This window comes from Zeugodacus cucurbitae, chromosome 4 (genome assembly GCF_028554725.1).
Source record: "Zeugodacus cucurbitae isolate PBARC_wt_2022May chromosome 4, idZeuCucr1.2, whole genome shotgun sequence".
NCBI classification, from domain to species: Eukaryota; Metazoa; Arthropoda; class Insecta; order Diptera; family Tephritidae; genus Zeugodacus; species Zeugodacus cucurbitae.
The window spans coordinates 24,843,512-24,849,009 of record NC_071669.1 but is presented as its reverse complement, the minus strand read 5'-3'; the positions used below and the strand labels follow the sequence as shown (position 1 = coordinate 24,849,009).

At 36.4% G+C, this 5,498-nt stretch overlaps 1 long non-coding RNA gene across 1 annotated transcript; it reads right to left on the bottom strand.

Moving 5' to 3' along the window:
• Positions 1–1,807: 1,807 nt before the first annotated feature.
• On the bottom strand, positions 1,808–4,286 carry LOC114804410 (uncharacterized). Its single transcript, XR_003752612.2, has 4 exons — positions 4,115–4,286; positions 2,970–3,019; positions 2,686–2,878; positions 1,808–2,575 (listed from the first exon to the last, which is right to left on the bottom strand). It is a non-coding gene; the product is annotated as an uncharacterized LOC114804410 (long non-coding RNA).
• Positions 4,287–5,498: the final 1,212 nt, after the last annotated feature.

Sequence of the window (5,498 nt, the reverse complement as noted above, 5' to 3'; positions counted from 1 at the left end):
GTAGTTGGTTAATTTAAATAAAGGGATCAGATAAGTACCGTCTTTTCTTTACTAACTGCTGTTACTGCATTTAAGAGAGCTCATCATTTCAGCATATGGGATATTTATTTTCTTAATTCGTGATTCATTTCAGTACTTTAATAGTCATCTCGACTTTATTCATCCATGATTCTAAAATGCTATTTAGTTGTGTAACTGTCCAAAGTGGTAGTCGGTAATTTGAATCATGCTACGTTTGATTTCGAGGACGTCATTTCTCTAGAGTCCCTTGTATTTAGGTTAGTTTGTATAGCGGTGGAACCAAATTAAGACTATAAGAGACGGCCCTTTGTGAAGCCAAGATTACACACCTTCATTGGAGATTGGTATTCGACAAAGTGCCTTGAAGCTACTATAAATATACATAGCTTTTTCACTTCTATATCCACTAGTTTGCGCGGTTGTTCAAAAAAGTGAGATCCGAGAACTTGTTGCCTTGGTCTTGCAAAGGTATCCCATTCCATCATCCCAGAGATATAATACGACAATATGATAGCGGTGCTTCTACTTGTTCCCATTCTATTATATGTAGGTGAGACCTACGTGTCGAGCTCATTCCGCTGGTATCCAAACTAGTCTAATTGTTCATGAAGTAGCTCGTTGTTACTGATAGTGAAGATAAGCATTCCATCAATAGCCTTGAGCGCACAATCAACGAACTCAAGGCTAGTATCAACGATTTACTATAAGAGTGAATCATCATTTCTCTGAAGGCTGCTGTGCTCCGGAAATCCACTGCTATTTTTATAGTAGCGACTTTCACTTCAAAAGTGCTACAATAGTTGTTAAGCTTGAAACTAGAGTTGATAAGAAATTCCCGACAGTAAACTCCTCTATCTACCTTCGCTGCCAACTTCGACCCATCTGAAGAAGCTCACCGTGCGTTTTCTCCAAAAGCGCTCGGGCTGCATACGTCACGCTCCCCATCGAAAAGTCCATTCATTCTGGATTCAAACTCGTCCATTGACGTACCGCTCTCTATACTGGCCAAGCCCTATAGAACATCATCTTCCTCCTTGCTAGTATTTTCAAACTTAACATTTATATATTGGACATTTTGTCAACATGGTTTTGGTGACCTTTAGGACACATAATCGACCCTTAATTCTAAAAACTCCTCCATATATGTATTTCCCTCAGTAACGAGTGTTATGGAGAAGTGTTTTCTCGAATACCTGGACGATCACCGTATTGAAGGTCTATTGATGCTCTGACCGCAAGAATTAATTATTCCCTAATACATGCAATAGAAGTGATGGTTATAAGGTAAATCATTTACCAATATTGGATACTATATCAGCTGACTATAAGATGTATCGAACTACATCATCATCTTCGTTGGTTTTGGTTGGAGGGATAAACTGATGTTTTGCTTCAAATTAAGAAGTCTCCAAGTTTCTTTATAAGCAATTCAACTCTCTTAGTTATATTAAAACACGCAACCAATGTGACAAATACTGCGCTTAATACCAGATATTATCACCGAGTTGAAACTTATGCTTTTCAGGAGTCTTAAAAAAAGGTCATTGTTGAACCTAAGCAAATGGAATATTATTACTTATGGTATGCCACGTTGCTAAGTAAATGTTTGCCTTAATGCTCCGCTAACGGCCAAGTCGAGAGGAAAAGTATTTAATTTAAAACCGCTCAATTAGACACAGTTTCACACGGACGCACACAGGACCGTACAACGGAGTAATGGAGCATGAAGTGTGCTTTTAGGCGCACAAGCTGAGGACTGCTTATATGTGCGCACAAACACACACACAAAAGTAGTGATAAATTAAAAATTCCAAACGGACAGCAAATGGGCTTAAATATCTTTGATTAATTTTGACTTTTTTCATTCGGTGACAAATGCATTTTAAAACGGTTCAAATGCCAGCAAAAGGTTACTATTTTTACTCATCAAATACAAATCTCGTTGCGTTGTCGGTTTCTTGGTATGTTAGTGACATATTTCGTATATGTAACCTTTCTCAAAATAACCTCTAGTGTTAACCCTTTTCGGGTACAAACGAGCGTCTTACAAAATTCCTTGCTCAATTATCAAACAAACTATTCGGGCTGGAGCAATCTCTGCAGCCGAACTTGAGACAAATCAAATCTTTTTATGTCCGAGTAATTTTTCATCCAACAATTTCACTCTGCTCTATCACAACTGGCTTGTTTATCAAATTGACAGCTGTCAGTGTGTCCACTTTGGGTTTATTTCGCAACGAACATTTCAAAATACTTTAAATCAATAAATTTGTTATTGTTTTTGTTTTCGTGCTGGTAATTTTGTTGCTGTTTTGAGTAATGCTACATAATTGATTGATTGTTTCGGTATAGTACTCGTAACCAAGCGAAACGCCGCCTAGCTCATCTGCTCTCGCACACTCGACACTCTCTGCACGTTTGCCATCCATCTCTATTCGTCTACCGCAGCTTTTCGGTTTGCTTTTTGCAACTTTCAACTTGTTTTCGGTTAATAAATAATAAATCAGTGCGTTGACAGCTTCCAGCTGGCACTTGCCCTAGCCGAGACCACTGTCTTGAAATAGTTGTAAATTTGTAGAAGAAATAGAAAATTGACAAAAAATATATTTAGGTGGCTGTTGCAAGAAGACATGGAATATACCTTTTCATATATACTATACATACATTTATGCACGACGTTGAGCAGACCAAATGTGGCAATTCTTGATTTGTTTCCGAGTAGTTGTGCAGCATTTGCTCTCGACTGTTTAATGGTCTGCGGTTTGTTGACTTTTCATTTTGATTTCAATCTTTGCTTAATTTATTTTTCTTTGGAAATTTGTGTTAAAAATTTAAAGTTTTTGTTCGGTTAAAATAACTAAAAACGTACAATGATTAATGAATAATTTAAAGCAAAAAAAAGTTAAAGAAAATATTGCCAGACTTCTTATAATTTTTTATCTACCAACCAAATCAATCCATCAATCAAACCCATGAAGATAGCATTTTGAAACAAAAGCTGAAATTTGACAAATAAAATTTGTATTTAACCCTTTATAACTCAACTAAGTAAAAACGGAAAAACTGTATCGTTTCTAATAGATTTCGGATAGAAATGAAATACGTGTTTTATAGTTTAAACAATTTTTTTTTTATTTGGGTGAAAAACAACAAAAAAGGGTATGTGACAGATATGTCACGTTATGTAACAACATCTCTAAGTTCATTAAATAATAATATTTGTATTTCGTGAATATTTACATGTTTTTTAAAAAGTGTGAAATTCTTTGATGCAGTTGTTTTGCTTGTTGTAGCATAAAGCCACAACACATTTTTCACATACCGTTTGTGATACTCCAACACATCCTGGACGCTTGCAACGAATTCGTTTTTCTGCCCATACCGGCAAGTGTCTAACTTGATCTTGCCTAACTGCCATAGGAGGAAGGGCTGGGCCCTTATGCTTTTTAGATTGTCTCTCCGCTTCAATTCCTCTTCGTTTCATAGGGGACTTTGTACCCAATTTGCACAACACCGTGGCAACATCTAAACGAAAATCAGCAGATGACAACTGATTGCCCTCTAATTTTTTTCTTTATGAACTCCTTTGTATAAGAGCCAAGCAATAGACACTGCAAGGTCTAAAAAGTGATAAAATAGACGAACGTGCCATCGCTTGCTTATTACCTTATTACTCAATGTTACAGAAATGGTACAAACCTAAACTTCACTATATATTGTATTAGTGAACATTTTTCGTATTATCTTATAGAAATTAAACATAATAGTGAACTTACCTGGACTTTTCCACTAAATATTTTATTAAAACACTGAAAATTTTCTTATTTTTATCTTTTCGGTAATTGCAAGCACGTGCATTCACTAACTTTACCACAGCCAAAAAGAAAGTACCGTTTTATAAGTGATCCAATACATAAAAAACCAAAGAATTTTAAAATTGAAAAATACGGAGTGTGACAGTGCTTCTATATCATACTAAAATGGGAAATATTATTTTTCCTATGTTTTGTACCCTCTAAAAGGGTTTGTAACATATCTGTAACATGATGCTATAAAGGGTTAAATATTTAACCAATAATATACGATATCTTACATATTTGTATGTCAATATTAAATAACTTTACGATATTGACTAACTAAGTGAAAACTGATGTTAGACATTTTTGGAAACTTCAATTAAGTACAATTCTGACTATAGATTCCAAGTAACAGTGATGCATTCGATTGAAAATATATGTTCAGTCAATTCAACGTGCATATCAATTGTAAATAATTCATGTCATATACAATTTTCACACAGCCAAATTAATTTAATGCATTAAGATAATAATTAGAAACCAGTTTTTGCTTTTCGCACTGCCGGCTACTAGATAAACGATCAGCTGTTAGAAATGTTTGCTCATATGCAGTTAGTAAGATTCATCAGCTGATTGTTATTTTATTTATACCATATTTCCAGAGGAAACAACAACCTGCAAAGCATTCCAATCTGAAAATAGCAAAAATGTGAAATATGGTCATTTGCTTTCATATATGTGTATGCATTTTCAAAAATATTCAAACACACTCGCATACCTACTAAATACATGCCTGCAAATACCGTTGCAGCTTGTGTGCATAATTTTGAAAACGTATTGAAAACTTCCAAGGTTAAGCGAAACGGCAACGCCGTGAAGTGTGAACTCGCAGCGGAAGTGCCATTGAATGCATTCGCTGAAGTGCTGAGGCGTGAGCGGCGGCTTCCAAGCGTGCAACAAATGTGCATGTGCAACGAGCAACGGCAAGCGGCGCACAGAATTCAAATTGCCACAATAACGACAACGGCAATTGGCACGCAGCGGCGTTTGTTACCGATTGCAACACTCATACATACATACATACACGCAACGCGAGTGCATATGTGACTGGTGTGAAAAAGTATCTGTTGAAATCTATAAATTCGCACTGCCATGAATCTGTGCCGAAACGCATAAACACAAAATTCGCAATCACGCATGCATACGGAGACTTAAGCGCATTTGTGGGTGTGTTTGGTGGGTGTATTATAAAGAGACTCTCCCGCACTCACTCGCATATTTTGGCGATTGATCCCAGCGATTGCTGTATTGTTGTTGTTAGTGTGTTTGTGGTGCGACCATTGCAGTTGCATGGTTCATTGCCGTTTCGCACTATTGCCGTCTAGCTGTGTTCAATCATAAGCAGCGCTGTTATTGTTGTTGTTTTGCATATTGCCATTTCTTATTGATGTCGGCACAATCGCAGTTCATTTGCATGAGATTTGTTGCCGCCAATCATAGCCACACTCCAAATCAACCCACATACATATGTATCTGATTCTGCTGTTTGAATGAAACGAAATTATTTGGGATTTGGAAAGCACGCACTCGACATCTCGACAAAGCTTCTCACACAAAAATATTGTTTGTTTTTCGAACTGTTTTGATTAGTAGTAGATGAAGTAGTTGGATGAAGTCTTA